At 37.2% G+C, this 21458-nt stretch overlaps 1 long non-coding RNA gene across 33 annotated transcripts in view; it reads right to left on the bottom strand.

The window, feature by feature from the left end:
• Nucleotides 1-21458, bottom strand: part of LOC123804027 (uncharacterized) — a 146427-nt gene that overhangs the window by 49941 nt on the left and 75028 nt on the right. For 22 of the 33 annotated variants that reach the window (XR_015725478.1, XR_015725484.1, XR_015725477.1 and 19 more), the window contains one exon: nucleotides 1-21458. This exon is cut by the window's left edge. This is a non-coding gene — a long non-coding RNA (uncharacterized LOC123804027). The other 11 variants (XR_015725489.1, XR_015725490.1, XR_015725492.1 and 8 more) reach the window with 4 other exon arrangements.

The following is a 21458-nucleotide window of genomic DNA, read 5'->3' as shown; positions in this document are numbered from 1 at the left end:
TAGCTAACACTGGTTTACTACTTACTATGTATAAAACGTTGAGTTTTATTATTTTGCTTAACACTCACACCACTGAAGATGTAGATTTTATGATTTTTCTCATTTTACTAAGGAACCTGAAGGTTGGAGGTAATTTATCCAGTCATAGAGCTAGCAAAGAACAGTCAAATATGTTGTGACCCACGCAGTCTAACTCACAACCAAAAACACACAAAACATAAACACAGGGACAGATAGCTGACATTTTAGTACATTTAGAGAAAAAAATTTATTTTATTGAGTTATTATTATTATTATTTCTCAGATTACACCAGGAAAAGTTTTCTGAACTTATAATCTTATTCAGAAGTCTGAACTAGAGTTTATTATGCTAAGTGAAATAAGTCAGAGAAAGACAAATACCATATGATTTCACTCGTATGTGGAATTTAAGAAACAAAAAGGATGAACGTAGGGGAGGGGAAAGGAAAATAAGATAAAAACAAAGAAAGTGGCAAACCATAAGAGACTCTTCTTAACCATAAGGAACAAACTGAGGGTTGCTGAAGGGGAGGTATTGTGGTTGGGGGGCTGGGGTAATTGAGTGATAGGCACTAAGAGAGCACTTAATGTAATGAGCATTGGGTGTTATATGCAACTGATGAATCAGTAAAGTCTACTCTTGAAACTAATAATACACTATATATTAACTAACTTGAATTTATATTTTAAAAAAGTTTGAAAGGCAGCAAGCCACCATGACAATGACTTCTGTGAGTTGATTTTCCATCTTCTAGCAATCTGCTACTTTGAGATGAACCTAAACCTAACTCCTTGACAGGAAAGGAAGAAACAAGATTTTTATAAATAGATGGTTTGAACTCACAAGTGTGTACCAATGACTCTGACAGGACATGTTGAAACTTGTAGCATCATGGCACAACTTGCACAAACCCCATATAAGTTTAGCTTTTTTTTTTTTTAAGATTTTATTTATTTATTTGATAGAGATAGAGACAGGCAGTGAGAGAGGGAACACAAGCAGGGGGAGTGGGAGAGGAAGAAGCAGGCTCATAGCAGAGGAGCCTGATGTGGGGCTCGATCCCATAACGCCGGGATCACGCCCTGAGCCGAAGGCAGACGCTTAACCGCTGTGCCACCCAGGCGCCCCAGGTTAGCTTATTTTTTGTAATTTTTTATTTAAATTCAATTCGGTAACATGTAATGTATTATTGGTTTCAGAGGTAGAGTTCAGTGATGCATCAGTCTTTTAAATACCCAGTGCTTATTACCTCACATGCCCTCCTTAATGCCCATCACCCAGTTACCCCATCTCCCCACCCACCTCCCCTCCAGCGTCCCTTCGGATCACTACATTTGTATCTTGGGGTAAATACCTAGTAGTGCAATTGGTGGGTCATAGGGTAGCTCTATTTTCAACTTTTTGAGAAACCTCCATACTGTTTTCCAGAGTGGCTGCACCAGCTTAAATCCCCACCAACAGTATAAGAGGGTTCCCCTTTCTCCGCATCCTCACCAACATCTGTCATTTCCTGACTTAATTTTAGCCATTCTGACCAGTGTGAGATGGTATCTCATTGCAGTTTAGCTTATTTATCTACCTAGTCAATCCATCAACTTGATGTTAATGTTGCATTACATTCAACTTGAGCTTCTCTCTGTTTCTATTTCTTTAGAATTCCAACTTCTGTTTTTGTTTACTTATCAGTATACGAACTCCAGCTAGATTCTAAGAATTGAAAACTATGCCAAGATAATTATTCTTCCAAAGCAGGCCCCTATTATTTACTTTTGCCACAATGTTCTGCATCTTATGCCAGTGAGAAAAGCAGATAAATCAGAATTGACTTCTCTATTGAAATTAGTTTTCAGAAAGGTATCATACAATTGGTTGTAGCTTCCACAATTCTCATACTCTTAATAGCTTTTTAGGCTCTGTATACAACTGACTAGAAGTTATCAAGCAGTCAACTTTTGTTATAAAATCTGAATATTGCAGGTATTTGAAGTGTTGGTGATGTTTTCGTCTAGTGATTTCAAATGTGCACTATTTTTACATAAATTGTTAAAACATTCAGAGCAGCCTATTATACATACTAATTTAGAAGTGCTTTTTCCTCACTTATATGGCAGCTATTCAATTACATTTATGCAGCTTCCATTCTATGTCACACCTCTGTAGCACGTGGAACTCCAAACTCATTTTAGCTCCAAAGGTACCCAGATTATATATTACTCTAATCTTATATTTACTCTACAGGGGTCAACCCATCTTAGAAAATAGAGTGCTATAGAAATGCAGTCTTTAGAAACTTCTCCTGGCTATGACTTCTTCCATGACCTTGGAAGAGTTACATAACTCTTAAACTGTTAAGTCTATGGATTTACTTAGAGTAATCAAATAATGACTATAAAAATGGATTGTTCTTATTTGCATGCCAGTGTTCATAGCAGGATTATTCACAATAGCCAGTTGGGTACAACTCAATGTTTATCAACAAATGAATGGATAAACAACATATGGTATATATGAATAATGAAATAGTATTTGGCCATAAAAAGGAATAAAATTTTGATACATGCTACAACCATGAATGAGCCTTGAAACCATAATGTTAGGGAAAATAACCCAGGAACAAAAGGACAAATATTGAATAATTCCAATTATATGAAATATATAGTTTAGACAAATTCATAGAGACAGAAAGTAGATTAGAGGTTACCAGGAGCTGTGGAGTGAGGAGAATAGGGTGGTAATGCTTAATGAGTATGAAGATTCTCTTTGGGATAATTTTAGAATTTTGGAAATCTATAGTGGTGAGGGTTGTACAGCATTGTAAATGCAATTAATGTCACTGATCTGTACACTGAAAAATGCCCCAAATAGCAAATTTTGTTGCACATTTTATCACAATTTTAAGAAATTAAAATTTAATACCATATACCAAAACTCATTATTCACTTTAAATGAATGAATTGTATGGTATATGAATTGTATCTCATTAAAGCTGCTAAAACAAAACAAAACAGAAAAATAGATTGTTCTAAGGTATAGATGGATGTCAGTAACTGAAAGGGTGAGGGTGTGGAGGGCTTAGGACCACATGGAGGGGTCAATATGGTAAATAAATGAGAGCTAGCACTGTCATCTGTGCTCCCTCAAATTGCTCAGGTTTGCCTTTCTTTTCCCTGCTGGTTATGCTTTCTAGTCTTGAGCATTTTCACTCTTCCCTGTACATAGCTCCATTCTGAGAAAACAGGCAGAGCCGAAGGACCTTAAACCAACTACTCTGTTAAGCTCTTGGTACCATGTGTGTAACATGTTACTGAAACTTGAGGAACTGACTTGATATTGACCCTTCCTGTCCCTGTGGATATGACTGTGCTTAGCTGGGGATAATGTTGCTGAAATTTGCGTGCCTTTCCCATTTGTTGCTCAGACATCACTTTAGATCACAGACAAGGTTGACCACCACATAGGAAATTTGACAGTAGTAATTATTAGACTATTCTTAGACCTTTCCATTTCCCCCTTAACTGAAATGTCCGCAGATAATTTATAACCCAAGAGCTTCAGTTATTTTCTTTTCCTTAAAGAAGGAAAAATTCCAGAACTATTAAATCTAATCCCATATTTCACAATTTGGACTCATATTTGATTCTATATCCCAAGTTCTTCAGTAATCCATTGTTATTTCTGAGTAAATCATAACTCCTGACACTCCCTTTGGTTATAATATTGCTATACCGTGTAACTACAATAATACTATCTTACTATTCATCACAATGCACAATTTTTAGTATATTTGTCAGTCTCCCCCAATGAACTATAAACTTCAAAATGGCAGAGACCATGTGCTATTTACCTGCTCACTTCAACTAGAGTGCCTGGCCTGTAGTAGATGCACAAAAAATGTTTGCTAAATGAATAAATGAATAAAAAATGAATCAGTAAATGGATGACATTGAAGGGGCCCAGTAAATAAAATAAATTTATACTGATTAAAAAAACATCTCTGAAAAAAGTGCCCAGGTTTGTGACTAGTAAGATATTCATTTACTTAGGAGTCATCAATCTCCTATGTAGGCGTGCCTTCCGAGCACTCTTACAGCCATTGTAGCTACAAATTCCCTTTCCTTACTGGTTATGTATATATTTACAGTCCAAGAGCTGCAGCCCTGTTAAAGAAGAGTAAAGCATTATCTTTCAAAATAAGCATAATATCCTTCTAATGGCATAACAGAAATGTACCAAACTCTGGCTAACTACAAAAAAGTAGTTAGCCAGAACATTTTTTAAGTTCCAAAGTGCTGTTTACTCACTTAAACCTGTCCTTAACTGATGTGCTATTAAATATACACCAGGAAGAGAAATGCAGAACTTAATGGTTCTGCATTGAAATGCAATAGAATGGCTATTCATGGTAGGATCCTTTCATTCTTTTCTAAGAAATTATGTGTGTTAAATAGGCACTTCAGATTTTTGACCCACTCAATTCGAATGGAAAATCTATGTAAGTTATTTAACCTGGTATCTGTACACTCACTAAAGCCAATAGCTGAAATGCACATAAAGGCTGTAAAGCATATGAATGAACCAAAGCTGGGATGTATTTATGGAATGATAAATTATCCACATTAAATTTAGATAGCAGAAGGGAAGTCTCTCGGGGATCTACAGATTTCATATGAGCATTTGTGTTTGATTCTGATGTCTGGCTGTTCCATTTAAGGTAACTATTTTTACATTGTGGCATTTCCCTTGCATTATTTTTGTTCTAAAGTCTTGAATAGGGGTATTGAGCCCTATTAAAAGCTTTTAATTTCAACTCCTGAATGGATAAAACTTAATACTAAGAACAGTGCTGTCTTCATACAGTAATCACATAGATTTAACTCTAGGTGTTGCATATTGTTCACTGATTTCACTCATGATGGATACACTGAATATTTGTTGAGACTTCTATGAACCAGACACCATGCCAGACATAGGTTTTCCCTAAAGGAACTTAGAGTTTAGTGGTGAGAGACAAACAAGTAAGCAGACACTTCCAATATTTGATTACCAGAGATGGAGATAATCACAGGGGGTATGGGAACATTGAGAGTGAATACCTAACTCTCAGCTTGTGGATGATGGATGTCATCTCTGGGATGAGACGACAAGTAGGAATTAGAAGCAGAGAAGAAAACGAGGACATTCTGGATAAAGGGCAGCATGTGAAAAGCCCAGAGACATAAGCAAACCACCTTCCATGGCAGAATGCTGAGCTTTTTGAACACTTAAAAGAATTATAGCTTTAAAGATTAGTTAACCACCAGCTGATATTCGCTGTGCTTGGACACCATTTCTTTTCCAAATCACCAGAATCAGCTTGCCTTTTCAGGTTTGTTCAGAGAGTTCATCATAACCTATTCTTGTGATTTGAACCTGGGCCTAATATGAGTTTATGACACCTTTACCTAATCACTCTAGTTTGATTGTCCATTCTGGGTGAGGAGCCAAACAAGTAGAGCCCAATGATATGGAAAAAAAAAACACCCAATGTAATAAATCTATATATATTACTTTACACTTTAAAAAGTGTGCTTACTTCTTTGATTTTTTCCCTCACAGCCATCTTATGTGTTAGGTATTATAATACCCACTACAAAAAGCGGGGAATTAATGAATATATATATGCAATAGAATATTACGCCTCCATAAAGAAAAATGAAGTCTTGCCATTTGTAACAACATGGATGGATCTAGAGGGTATAATGCTAAGTGAAATTAGAGAGTTGGAGAAAGACAAATATCGTATGATTTCACTCATATGTGGAATTTAAGAAACAAAACAAATGAACAAAGAAAAAAAAGAGACAAACAAGAAAACAGACTTTCACATGTGAAGAACAAACAGAGTCACCAGAGGGGAGGTGGGGGGGGTGAAATAGGTGAAGAGGAGTAAGAGGACACTTACCTTGATGAGCACTGAGTAATGAATGGAATTGCTGAATCATTATGTGATACACCTGAAAGTAATATAACACTGTATGTTAATAATACTGGAATTAAAATTTCTTTGAAAAGTGGGGGGGAGGAAACTCATAGATGTTTCTGACAGGAAATAGATGGCACACTCAAACTGGGTAAATGAGGATCTTTTAATATAAGGACCACTTATAAAGTGTGAACAAGGTTTAGCCAACAGGGGATGGCGTGCTACCCTAGGCTAATAAAGTGAGGTAGAGAGCAGTTGCCTTCCTAGGCCTATTGATTAGCATCTTATTGCCACTGTAACAAATTACCACAAACTTAGTGGCTTATTGTACTCTTATTGTACAGTTCTGGAGGTCAGAAATCTGATCAGTTTCACTGTGCTGAATCAAGGTGTCATCAAGAAGCCTTTCCTTCTGGAGGTGCCAGGAGAGAATATGTGTCATTGCCTTTTCCAGCTTCCAGAGGCTGTTCTCATTCCTTGGCTTATGTCCTCACATCACATCACCTTTTCTCTCGCTGCTTCCTGTCTGTCTTTGACCCTTTTGTCTCCCTCTTACAAAGACCCTTATGATTATATTTAGGGCCCACCCAGACAATCCAGAATAATCTCAAGATCCTTGACTTAATCACATCTACAAAGTCTCCTTTGACCTGTAAGGTAACATTCACAGGTTCTAGGGAAGATGGAGATCTTTAGGGGCTATTTTTCCGCCTCCTACAGCCTGAAAGGGTCAGAGCTGAACAGAGCAATACCGAGAGGGCACCTGGTCCTTGTCAGAGCTGAAACAGAGCAGTACAGAGAGGACACCTGGTGTAAAATATGGTGTTCTGTGGAGCAACACAGCCAACCATGCAGACCCGTCAGTGAGGGACCTGGGAGAATAAATACCCTCTCCTCACGCTCTTCCACCTCTGACCTCTTGCCTGGTCTCCAATTGGCCAAACCTCGCCCCACCAGTAACCAAAAGACACAGGAGCCCACCAAGGACATCCATGCATGTCAGTCTTTCAGATGAAGAGCCACGTGGAGGAGGGTGAAGAAGAGTCTGTGGGGCAAACAGAAGACATCCAGCACCCTTCCTTTCGCATAATGATTTTTAACTTTTAATTTTTCTTGCAAAAGACATATGTGCTCACTACTTTTAAAAACCTAACAGTAAAGAAGTATAAAAAATAAGAAGTTGACCCCCCCAACCTGCCCCAACATCCTCCACACTCTCTTCCTAGAGTCAGTGTCCAGGTAGCAGGAGACACAAGTGTATGTAGAGGTGGAAGGAATGAAGGTTAGGAACTGACCATACTTCTGAACTCTTTTTAAACATTTTCTTGATGCAAGGTATACATTAACGCTATTATATCTGCCTGGAATTCTTTTCCTTTCGTTATTTGTTCTTCAAGTCTCTCAAGTCTCATCTAAGATATCACTTCTTCAGGAAAGTTATGCCTACTTACCAATATAAATTAGATACCCACCCTACCACCCCTTCTACTCTTTCTTTTTTTTTTTTTTTTTAGCATCTGGCATTTTCCTGTGTAGCCTTTACGATAATCAATGAAGATGCCTTTATTCGTGCGCTTAACTGATTAACGCATGTACGTTTATCTCTCCACTGGTTTCTAAACTCAGGGAGGCCACATAGCCTCTCTATCCCCAGCCCCGACTACAGTGCTTGGCACAAAGTAGAAATTGAGTGATTATGTGTCCAAGTGTGCACCCTGACTTAAAATTTCAAATTTACAGAAAAAGTTCAAAGTTCAGTGCAAGGAATTTCATCAGTATTTAACATTTTCACATTTGTGTTCTCTCTCTAGCTTACTAGCTCTCCTCTTTTCTCCTCCCCCATTTTTTCTCCTTTTCTCTTTCCTTGTTGATTTATGTTCTAAATTTTTTATTTCTAATTCACACTGTATTTTGCTATCTGAAAATGTTTAGCAATACTTAACTAAGACTGGGGAGTTTTCTTGCTCTTTTCCTTTCCTTCATGGTGGGTTTTGGGGAGACTGTTTATCATCTAACATCCTACAATTCTCATTTCTATTTTATTGTTGTATTGACTTTGATTGCCTTCTTCTGTTCAGTATAAAATGTCTTATATCTTTCTGGGCCAACAATAACAGGTGCGTGTGGTGGTTTGTGTGGCTTACACAATTTCTTAGCTGAAGAGAGCTTTTTCTGTTCATCTCAGGAAGTGCTGTTTCTGAAATCAATAGTGTTTTCCCTTGTTCTGTACAGAAGGTGTGCCTCCTTATTTTGTAATTATTTTCTATTTTGGTAAAACTCTTAATTTTCTCTGCTTTTTTTCCTTCTTTATCACCAGGATTTCAAGGTTGTTCCCCATCTGCAGCAATAGTGTCTTAATGAGACTGTAGCCTCTGGTCTTATGAACTTTAAATCTCCTTCCCTTTAGCCCACTGAGCTATCAAATCCTTGTCCTGTCCTCAATGTTTCCCCTTTTATGGTGGAACTCTTATTGTCTGGAGTTAATATTATTTGTGTTCTATCACCCCAGCCCCACCCCCCCTTCCCTCTTCCTTGCAGTTTCTACCTGACTTCCAATGCCAGCATGAGCTCTGCAGTTAACCCCACTGGTTTGGAAATATTTCCCTACCTACACGCAAATTGTAGTTGTGGTGCTCCCTGTCTCCTACTTACGCTATAGGCATAGGTTATCCGTGATTTTGTCTGCTCTCCTTGTGAATCTGTATTGATTTTTGGAGAATGTATAGAGAACGTTGTATTTAGAAGGAAATGAGAAGTTCAGCTGTGTTTTTTTTTTAAAGATATTAATAGCTTCTCTTATGCAAAATATGGATATAAAAGTATTTGTGTCATATATTGTATTTACTCATATTTTCCTTATTAAATTATAAAACTTCTCCCAAAATGGATCTGCCAGCCACATTGACAACAGTATCCTCCCCAACCGTCATTTGGTTTCCAAAGCCATCAGTCAACAGAATTTCTCCATAAGAGAGGAAGGCTAATTAATGTTGTAGTAGAGACTAGTAGAAGTCACCAAATATCTATTCTTCATTTCCTCTTCAGGAACACAAAGCTAAATTTTAGTTAGGCATATAAATTGTCTAGGTAAACATTACATTTCTTGGCTTTCCTTACAGCAAAGTATGGTCATGAGACATGTACTGCTCGATGGTATATAACCACAAATGTCATGTTGTGGCTTCTTTAGGGATCCCTAAAAGAAATGGGTACACCTTATTTATCCTTCCCCATTTCTGCTGATTGGAATACCAACATAATATATGGAGCTCAAGAAGGAGAAAGTTCCACATGTTCAAAATGGGAGAGCAACAAAATAGAAATAGCATGGGTTCCTGATAATTATGGGGCTGCCATATCATTTCAGGAATGCTAAATTCCATAGTTCATTTTAAAAACAGAAAGCTAAGTATCTGTAATTTTTTAAGCTGCTGTTATTTTACATTTTCTGTCATTCTCAGCCAGACCTAATATTCAGACAAGCATGGAATTGGGGATAACTACAGATATAAATAACTGCTTCTGCATCACCATAGCTGCTAAATACAGCACTCAGATCACCTTTGACATATAAATATAGTTTAATTCTGAATCATCAACAATAATGTTGCTTCATCTATACATTAAAAGTCTACATTAGGGGCGCCTGAGTGGCACAGTGGTTAAGTGTCTGCCTTCGGCTCAGGGCGTGATCCCGGCGTTATGGGATCGAGCCCCACATCAGGCTCTTCCACTATGAGCCTGCTTCTTCCTCTCCCACTCCCCCTGCTTGTGTTCCCTCTCTCGCTGGCTGTCTCTATCTCTGTCGAATAAATAAATAAAATCTTTAAAAAAAATGAAAGTCTACATTATATATAAATTTCCTTCATCTTCTTGTTTATGTAATTGATTCTATATTATAAGACACTTGATCTATTATCTTTAACTTACTAATACCATAAATTCTTCCAGATTTGTTTCTTTAAAAAATTCCTGCATGGTTTGTAAAATTGAATCTTAGATAACCTTGTAATTAATGATTCTAATGAAAATGAATCCCTTATTATCTATTATATTTTATGTTATATTCATTATTGCTATTGATTTGTATAAGTTTGTCCTGTATCTAGCAACCTTATTGAACTCTGATATTAATTCTAAAAGTTTGCCTGCAGATAACTTAATTCTGTGTTTAAAGTGTTCAGGAAGCATCATTTATTTATGTAAATTTATTTAGTTACTGAGAAACAACCAGTCCAAAAGACTGTGCTCGGTAGAGGAGGGAGAAAATAAAAAGATGGATATATACAATGGAATATTACTCAGCCACAAAAAGAAATGCAATGTTGCCATTTACAACGATGTGGATGGAGCTAGGGAGTATTATGCTAAGTGAAATAAGTCAGTCAGAGAAAGACAAATACCATATGATTTCACTCATATGTGGAATTTAAGAAACAAAACAAATGAAAGGAGGGAAAAAGAAGAGAAAGAGAGAGAAGCAAACCAGGAAACACACTCCTAACTATAGAGAACCAACTGAGGGTTACTGGAGCGGAGGAGAGTGGGGGCGGGGGGTATGGGGTAAATGGGTGATGGCTCTTAAGGATGACACGTGTGATGATCACTGAGTAATGTATGGAAGTGATGAATCACTAAATTCTACACCTGAAACTAATATTATGCTGTATGTTAACTAACTGGAATTTAAATGAAAACTTGGGAAAAAAGATTAATAAATAAATAATATATACCCTGAATCAGTCAAAGCTAATATACTTTGATGTACTATAAGATACTGAATTTCTCTATTATCGTAAATGACAATAAAAATAAGAAGAATCAATCATATCCTTAGAAGAATCATTAATTTTGTTTTTTATTCCCTGGACACTTCAATAAACTGGTCAACTTAATTATTATAACTCATTTAGGTCAATACAGTAGCTTATTCACAAGGGATAAGCCCACTTTAGAAGTTTTGTTCGTACTGGGTATTCAAACACTCTACAATGGTCTTGGAGTAAGACTGAATACTCTCTCTTCAAAAGCCAGCTCAGTCAAATTCTTCATTCATATTGGATGACACAGCTCTGCTCAACTTATTCATACAAGAGCTTTGCAACTGCATAAATTATTTCAAGTGGCTGATATCACAGTCAATGAAATCCTTTACCTTAAATGAATGGCTAGTGTGCTTGTCTGTTATTGACAAATGGGAGTAGAATACATTAGTCATAAAGAATAGGCTTTCCAAGTTAAAAAATGAAGTAAATAGGAAAAATGAACCATGAATAAATATCACCTTTTAAGAAGAGAGCTGAGAAAATATGCCAGATTTTATGAGAAACTTTTATTTTTCACTGTTTAAAACCAGCCTTTTCAGAGTGATTCAGTCATTTTTCACTCTCCACCTCATTCAAAGTTCATTCTACTTCCTCAAAATATTTATAATATAATTGTACTATATTTGATGTTTTAAAAGAGGACAGGAGTCTTTGGCCATAAAGTGCCACAGTATTGTTTTATACTCCATTAAGAAAAAAAGTCATGGTGATTGTAGAAAACATGCAATGGGAAAGTAATCACTGACCTTAAGCAGTTCTTCCCAGAATTAACCTCAGGGCTATTGTCGAGTTGCAGAAGAACCACCTTGAGCTTCATTCAATATTAGGGCTCTTTGAAATGTGACATTCTTTGCTGCCATTTTCGTGCATATAACTAATTCACTGTAATTAAAACTATGGTCAGAGTAATATCTAGACCAATAGCTAAAAGTCACACATGGATTTCTAATGAGAATTAGAGAAGTCCTATGGCAAATGAACACATGATAAGATAATCAGTTATGCTAGTAATTGGGGAGGACATTTCACACCCATTTGACTGACAAAGCTTAAAAAAAGTTTGACAATAATATGTTCACATTAAAACTCTCATGCAGTGCTGGAGGGAATATACATTTGGGACACACATTGATAAGCAACTAAATCATATCTCATAAACTAAATTTGTGCCTTCTTCAACCCAGGAATTCCAATTTATATTCTTACACATGTGTTTAAAAAGAATCACAACTATTTATTGTAGCCTTATTTTAATAGTGAAAGAAAATTGAAAACAACCCAAATATGCATTAATGGGAAAATGAAAAAATGAAATGTGATACACTCATAAAACAAAACACTACACTGCAGATAAAATAAACAAGTTAGACATGCATATGTTGATATAGATAAATATTTTTAAACTCATTATAAAAGAATATATCAAGATGAAACAATTCATATAAATTTTAAAACATGGACAACAATACTATAGTTTATGAATGTATACTTATAGAATGAAGACATTTTTGAAAATGATAACCACTGGGTCTAGGAATGACTGAAGAATACCAAAGTGATAGAGGACGGCTATGCAGGGATTTTCAACTATATTTGTAGTGTTGCAGATCTAATGTGGAGAATGACTATATACTTGTTATGTTACTCTCTATATTTTTTCATGTCTGACATAATAACATTATTATATTAATATAATATATGAATATGTATTACTACATATTTTATTATTATTATTATTTTGGGTAACCTAGTGTGGCAAAAAACAGCATTCATGTCAGAACTTTATACACTGTTGAGGCCTGAGTTTCTAATTGATGACCTTGCCTGGGAGATAAAAACTCCCAAGAAGAAAGGAAGAGCTGTCTACTAGTTATAGACATCTTCTACCAGCTCATGCCACCCTCTAGAATTTACCCAGAAACTTGATTTTGAAGCAATTCATGAACACCACAAATTCATGTTTGTTCCCTAAAGCTCAAGCACTGTTTCTGTAATCAAATCACAGGAACATTTCCCATGCTTTTTTCATTTCCTCATAACCTTCTCCATCTTACATGTTCTCACGTCGGCTTCTCTTGCTGTGATAGGAAGTAGTGGCTATGTATTATTCATTTTGAATCTCTCTTTTCTTCTTATTCCAAGGCTAATGGTATTTTATGTGTGTTTCATTCCAAAGCTTATGTCTAATGCACAATAAAACAATGCCCCACTATGTAATGCAGATGCAAAATCCTACTAGGCTCAAGCAAAGTATTCCTGAAATAATGTTAATGTGTAGCTTCTCCATCTGTAGGCAAAGGCAGAAAAATAGACCTGAAATGTCTGGTCGTAGAAAAACCTCTATCACTGTACACTTTACTTTTATAGAAGTTAATGTAAGAACAAAGTGGACTCTGGACAATAGACCTGGTTTCAAAACATGGTGCTATGTATGATTAATAAGCTGTGTTATCTCTGGAAAGCTTTTAACAACCTCTTATTCTGATTCTTATTTCCTCATTTTAAAAAGAAGAGTAATATTTGTGGATTTATTAGAATTAAATGTAATCAAATATGTAAATGTTGATAAAATGTCTTATGGCATGTTGTATAATTGTGGTGACCATGTTAAAATCTGATGATACAATATTAAAGTTCAATTCACTGAACATAATTCTTAAGGAGCTGGCTAAGCCAATATGAAGTAGTTTTATTGCCTTTCAGAGTTCCATTGCATCAAAGGTGAGATCTGATACTCCCCACAGATGTTAGGTACAGAAGTACCTAGCCTACTACTTAGGGCCTAGCTAGGTACTCCACAGATGTATTATAAAGCACTGAAAGAAATTATCTTATTATTATGTGTATTCTAGCATGCTTCTGTTAATTGCCTAACAAGCCTTGTAAGCAACCATACCTGAACTCATTCATTATAATTGGGCCATTATAAAATCTTTTGGACTCAGTGTTATTCATATCTGGCTTGTGGTCCTCCTCTCAATTCCACTTTGGTCACTGTTCTTTACTAACGTGCTTTAATAACTTCAACATTTACATTTTAACCTTTCCTAAACTCTGTTCCTCACACTCCTTAGTCTAATGTCTGTCATTTCCATCTTATTTTGTACACACATCAGTATACCTGAAATTACTTCCAAAACCAAAACCTATGAAAGTCTCCTCTCTAATTCAATCTACAAGCTATAGTTTTTATTTAGTTCTTCACTTCTTGATCTTACTGAATCTATTCCTTATCCACTGTGTGCTTTTGATCTTGATCTCTCAATTCTTTCGGACTACCACATCCATCCAAAAATTACTGTCTCCTTACTGAAGCCTAGATCTTATGATCAGTCATTTCAAAATTGCTCTTGCCAGAAACATAGAATTCTTATATTCTAATTTTTTTTTGCCATGCCAGCTGTGATTAAACCCATTATGTTATTCAAACCTCCTCAGTCCTCAAATCATAAAATTCATCTTCAAGGGTCGCCTCCTAAAGAAACTTCTTCAGCTGAACTACCGTTCCATTTTTTTCTTTAGACACTAAATATTACTCAACCTCTTTCAATCTAACCTCCCATTTCAAGATTTCTTAAATCTTCTTTTTAAAAATGATTTACAGGGGCACCAGGGCGACTCAGTCGGTTAAGTGTCCAACTCTTGATTTCAACTCAGGCATGATCTCAGGGTCATGGGATCAAGCCCCATGTTGGTCTCTGAGCTCAGCAGGAAGTCTGCTTAAGATTCTCCCTCTTTCTTCCCCTGTCCCTCCCCCACTCACACACACTCTGAATGAATGAATGAATGAATGAATGATTGATTTAGAAAGATCTTCTACTCATCCAAACAACCTTTCCTTGATACCTTATTACAACTTGGCACATTCTTCCTTCTTCTTGGCTCTCTTGATCTCTCCATTTCTCATTCTCCTGCTTCCTTCTGTTCAGTGAAAGAATTCTTATACATATCTTCTCCATCCTCTTCTGCAATTGCTCCAATGTAGCAATCTCATCTATCATCATGGTCTTATTAACTGCCTCTCTGCAGATGGTTCCCAAGTATATACCCCCCAGCTTAGCCTCTCCTGAATTTCCTACTTCCTTTTCAAAAAGTTATCTCTCCACAGAGGGTCTACCAGCAACAAAAAATGAGCATGCCCACACCAGATCCTGAATTCATCTTAAAACCTCTGTCTTCCCAATTTCAATTATTGGCATCTCTAGCCTGCTATTCAGATAAGCTTGGAACCTCATGCTTATCTTTCATTTCTGTGCTCTTCTACCTCTCACTCCACCATTCTGTGCATTAGATCTCTTCAATATCTGTGGAATCATCACCCTCCTTGTGGATTCTGATGCCCCTTTTATCTATTATCCAGCTCTTTTGATAATGTGTTAACTCTTTTCCCTGCCTCTCTTGTGGCTCCTTCTCTCTGGGTAATCTAATCTAGCTGCTGCTGAAGAGAACTTTTGATCTAAAGCATAGCTCTCATTTCATTGCTTCCTCCACGCGGAAATCATCAGTTGTCTGAATATTACAATTTTAGTTACTTAATATAGAATTAAAGATCCCTTATGATCAGGATTCGATTCATTTTTTCTGACCTTGTGCAACTGTAACCCTACAGAATAGCAGTTACAGCCTCAGCTCTGGAATTAGGTAAACCTGCTTTCAGTCTTGGCTCTACTATTGTTGCCATAAATATTTATTAAGTGCCTTATAACATTCCAGAAATTATTTGGGGGGCTGGAAATATACAAGTGAGCAAGAATATAAGGTTCCTGCTCTCCTGGAACTTACGTATTTTTTCAATAAGTATTTCTCAAGTGCCTACTATGTGCCAAGAGGGTCTACTACCATTTGGATACAGGAGACACAGCTGTGAATAAAATATACAAGTAAATGAATAAATAATAGATGAATACACAAATACAAATATATAATATATAAAATGTATCATTATAATTAGTATCAGGATTTGATAGGATGTTCAGGGAAGGCCTGTCTAAGGAGCTGACACTTGGGTTGAGACCTAGGAGAGCATTCTAGGGGAGAGATCAGTAGGTGCAAACGCCATTGGCAAGGATGGCAAGAATGCGTTTGGACTTATTAGAGAAATGGGAAAGGACCATAAGATAGAAGAGTACTGTGACCTTAGGTAAGTTACTCTCTCTGAGCCTCAGTTCCTTCACCTCTGAAACAATGATACTAGTACTATACTTCATAAAAATTGTAGTGAGGGTGAAATGAAATAATGCATGTGAAATGCTTAAAGAATAGTATTAAATGCTCTATAAATGGTAGCTCCTACCAGCTTTGATGCAACCACTTCACTAGACTTTCATTATACACCCACTCCCTAATGTCCCAAACTTTCTCCCACTCCCCTCTCCAGGATAACTATTGTTCATGATGCTCCTTTCTTACAAAAGAAATTTCATTTCCCCCCATCTTTATATGTTAAAACATCATCCACATTTCAATATCTCTTCTATGAATGCTGCACTGATTTTGCCAGCCAAATGCATTTCTCATCTCTGGGCTTCCTTAATACTTTGTGAACAGCTCTCCTCTGTGTGATTCAAATCACAAGCCCCACTGCCTTATTTTCTCTACTAGATTCTGAGCTTCTTTAGGATACAACCAAGTGTTCAAATTTTCGTCCCCAGCCACAGCATCTACGCCTGACATTGCCTTGCCCAATTATATAAATACCTAATAGATAGTTATCAAATTTAATTGTTACTGAACTAACTCAATTCACTTGGGGCTTGTTACTCCATCCTTTCCTTTATTGTTTAATTAGTCAGAAGTGGCTTGTGATTTTCTTTAACTTCTCCTAGAAATAATGTAGGCATACTACTCTAAAACTACACTGGATAGGTCAGTTCTCATTGTTTGTGGTAGTTAGATCCTATAAAATTTCCTCCAACATCAAATTAGCAAACACTAAATCACTATTCCTAGCAGAAATACAGGGTTAGGCTCTTATGAACCCCTCGACACAACATTTTTGACAACCAATCAATATATAACCTTATTTTATGTGTGTTTCTGCTTAAAGATACCTTATTTAATCTATACTGTTGATTTATTAACATTGAACTCACAGTCAAGAGCATGCCTGAATGAAGTTTATCTCACGCATGTTTTTTTTCTATGAGGCACATCACAGCCTTCTTCCCCTTAGGATTACCAGACAGCATTATCAGCACTATACTTGGGGGCAACACCACTGATGAAAACACAAAAATATGAAAAATATGCCACTAAATACATTGTAAAAAGGATGCTTATTTACACTATGAGCTGAAACGAGAAGTCATCATTTTGTTCGACCTAAGCTGAAAACATGCATATGCACCCCAACGTTCATAGCAGCATTGTCCACAATAGCTAAATCGTGGAAGGAGCTAAGATGCCCTTCAACAGACAAATGGATTAAGAAGATGTGGTCCATATATACAATGAAATATTACTCAGCCATCAGAAAGAACAATTACCCAATATTTGCAGCAACATGGACGGGACTGGAGGAGATTATGCTAAGTGAAATAAGTCAAGCAGAGAAAGACAATTATCATATGGTTTCACTCATTTATGGAACATAAGAAATAGCAGGGAGATCAGTAGGAGAAGGAGGGGAAGAATGAGGGGGGGTTAAACAGAAGGGGGAATGAACTGTGAGAGACTATGGACTCTGCAAAACAAACTGAGGGCTTCAGAGGGGAGGGGGGTGGGGGATTGGGATAGGCCGGTGATGGGTATTAAGGAGGGCACATATTGCATGGAGCACTGGTTGTTATATGCAAATAATGAATCGTGGAACACTACATCAAAACCTAAGGATGTACTGTATGGTGACTAACATAATAAAAAATTATTATTAAAAAATATTTTAAAAATTAAAAAAATAAAAATAATTAAAAAAAAGAAAACATGAATGTTGGGCAACTGAAATTTTTCTCTGCTCTGCACAAGCCCACAAATGATGACAAAATTACTGAGAGTTGAGTTTGAGGTTACAAATAAATTTTAGGAAGTAGGCAAATTTGCAAATACAAAATCCATGAATTACGAGGGTCAGCTATATGTGCTTTTGTGGTATATTGTTTCAGTAATGGTCCCCAATAAGCCCTGCCTCTTTGTATCCATATACATGTATAAGCCCTTCCACACTGACTCGGACTTTGGCCATATCACTTGCTCTGGCCAGTAGGACATTAGTAAATATGAAGCACTTGGAAGTCTGAAGAGGGTTTCTACCATATGAAAAAAGCCAGGTCTATTGAGCTAGAAAGGAAGGGCTGGGCAGACACCCACCATCCACCAGAAGACCTGTGAATGAGGTCACCTCAGGTCACCTAGCCACAGCAAGTCACAACATCACTGCAGCTGTGTAAATCACTCTAAGCCACTCTGGCCCAACTCAGACCATTCTGACTTGCTAAGCCACAGATTGTGAGCAAGTAAAAGGGTTAAAATAAAAATGAAAAGTGCAAAGTCCCTAAGGTGGGAACCAGGGGCATTGCCAAGAAGCAGAGCACAATGGCCCACTACTAAAAGGATGTTTAAAACTCCATCCCCAATGGATAAAGAAGATGTGGTACATATATACAATGAAATATTACTCAGCCATCAGAAAGGATGAATACTTACCATTTACATAGTTAAGGATGGAACTGGAGGATATTATGCTGAGCAAAATAAGTCAATCAGAGAAAGACAATTACCATGTGGTTTTACTCATATGTAGAATATAAGAAACAGCACAGAGGATCATAGGGGAAGGGAGGGAGAACTGAATGGGAAGTCATCAGAGAGGGAGACAAACCATGAGAGGCTCTTAACTCTAGGAGACAAACTGAGGGTTGTTGGAGGGGAGGGGGGAGGGGGGAGGGGGATGGGGTAATTGGATGATGGACATTAAGGAGGGCACGTGATGTGATGAGCACTGGGTGTTATACGCAACTGATGAATTATTAAACATTATATCTGAAACTAATGATGTACTATGTGCTGGCTAATTGAATTTAAATTTAAAAAATTTCAATATTTAAAGAATAAAATAAAAAAAAAACAGTAAAACTCATGGGATGCCTGGGTGGCTCAGTCAGTTAAGTGTCTGCCTTCGGCTCAGGTTATGATCCCAGGGTCCTGGAATCAAGCCCCGCATCAGACTCCTTGCTCAGCGGGGAGCCTGCTTCTCCCTCTGCCTCCTGCTCCCCCTGCTTGTGCCCTCTCTCTTTCTCTGACAAGTAAATAAGTAAAAATCTTTAGAAAAATAAATAAATAAATAAAACACCCCTTTGTACTCTCAAGGAATTTCCCCTCATTTAATTCTTACTTCAGAGTCCTCCCTTTTCTCTCTTCCTAGCATGGACCTAGCAGAATCTCTTCAATGAGCCCCTTTCTCTTTTACAAAACTCACGAAGAGAGGTTATCTCCAAAAATCCTCCATCTAAAGCCAGCTGAGGCCTGCCTCTCTACTTAGCATGGGAGTGGCTGCATGAGAAAACAGAAATCACAAACACAAATAAGTGTCTTAATACATAATCCTGTCACATTTATTTTCTCTGAGTCCCAGTGGCTATACTGTGTAGGTGTGAACTAAATAAAATTTGGTAGAAATTGTAACTGTAAACAACGTTTATACCTCTTCAAATGTCCTTAATATTGTTTCAGTGATTCTGTTCAATACTAACAGTTGAACCATGTGACTAGAAGGGAACACAGTGGAGAAAACAGAAGAAATAGAATGATATAGAATAAGTAATAATCACTGTTGCCATAAAAAATTAACTCATTGCTTTCATTTCATGTCCCCTTGGTTTATTTTGAAATGGAAATTAATATGAAAGAAAAAGAGAGATTATACAAATGAATGCAGCATTACACTTTTTATTATTCAACATCAGGAATTTGAGAGGGATGCCACAGGTGCCTTCCTCCCTCTCTGCTCCTCTCTATAACTTCTTGATCAAGTTAAGTCTGGCTCTGCAGCTTCCCTCATTATGGGTATTTGGGCAAGACAGAGCACAATAGTCATTGATTTATTCATGCACACAAATAGATAATCAACACTTCATAGGTGCAATGTCCTAGACTGGTAGGGATACTAGTAACATTGATAGCGATTGCTTACATTTATTAAATGTTTACCACATGCCACCTATTCTTCTGTCATTCATGTGTTTCTTAAGACTCTTTGGGTATCTCGTCAGGAAACAGGCTCTAAGGTGGAGTTTACTGATATGCTATCAAGAACACTTGTAACAATGAAGGAGGCAGGATTAGAGAGAGGCAGAAAGAGAATCTGAACTACGATGCAGTTGCAACAGAGTAATTAGCTGATCCTGCTTGGAGCTCTGGAACTACAATAGCCCTGACTTCAGATTCGTCCTGAATCACACCAATGGGGTTGGACTTTTGTATCCCTTTATTGACTAATAATCGGGTGAATGGTGTCTTGGTTTGCTAGAGCTGCCAAAACAAAACCCACAGACTGGGTGCCTTAAACAACGGAAACTGATTTTCTAACAGTTCTAGAGTCTGGAAGTCCAAGATCAAGTTGTCAGCAAGTTTGATTGCTCCTGAGGCCTCTCTCCTTGGCTTACAGATGGCTGTCCCTTTGTTGTTTGTCGCACACAGTTATCCCTCTATGCAAGTGCATTCCTGTGGCCTTTCTTTTTATGTGCTAATCTCTTCTCATAAGAACACCATCAGATTGGATTAGGGCCCACCTTAACAGCCTCATTTTAAACTTATTACCCCTTTAAAAGCCCTATCTCCAAATAGAGTCACATTGTGAGAAACTGGGGTTAGGGGCACAGCATATGAATTTAGAGGTAATGCAACTCAGTCCATAACACTCCATCCTGTGTATCCCCAAAATTCATATCCTTCTGACATGCAAAATACATTAACTCCCATCCCAGCAGTCCAAAAGACTTAACCCATTCCAGCATCAACTCTAAATCCAAAATCTCTTCTAAATATCATCTAAATCAAGTTTGACCGAAACTCATGATTCATCACAAGGCAAAATTTTCCAACTATGAACCTGTGAAGCCAGACACGTTATCTGCTTCTAAAATATAGTGGTGAGACAGGCACAGGATAGACTTTCCATTCTAAAAGGAAGAAATTGGAAAGAAGAAAGGGTCATGGGTGTGGAATATGCTACCTCCAGAATTGCAAAACAAACAAGTAAACAAACAAAAACCTACCAAGTATTTTCCTTATTTTTCAGGAGTGAGAAATATGATACAATGATACCTTTAACTTTGGAGGAGATGTCCTTGCATTTTAGGCTAATAGACCCTTCAGACTTCACTGGCAGTGAAGACACTTCAAACTTCATGTAGCAGCTCCCTGGATATTTACCAGTCTATTACTCACCTTTTGGAGAGTGTCTTACCAAAGAAGTCTCCAAAGTACTCATCACTTGCTGCTGATTAACATGTAAAATTGGACTGGATGGAGGGAGAAGTTAATTGTGGAGCAGTGGCAACAGGGGCCTCAGCTAATTCCACAGGATGATCAAACTTGTATAGGCTTTCAGGGTTGATTTTATACACTCCCACAGTTCTGAGCAGTTATTTGATGGCCCTGGTAAGGGGGCACAGTCTTGAGCCACCCAGTTTACTTCAGTGAAGAGCAATTC

The sequence above is a fragment of the Ursus americanus genome, chromosome 8 (genome assembly GCF_024610735.1).
Source record: "Ursus americanus isolate L20-20 chromosome 8, mUrsAme1.1.p, whole genome shotgun sequence".
Classification (NCBI taxonomy): Eukaryota; Metazoa; Chordata; class Mammalia; order Carnivora; family Ursidae; genus Ursus; species Ursus americanus.
This window is presented reverse-complemented; position numbering and strand designations above follow the sequence as displayed.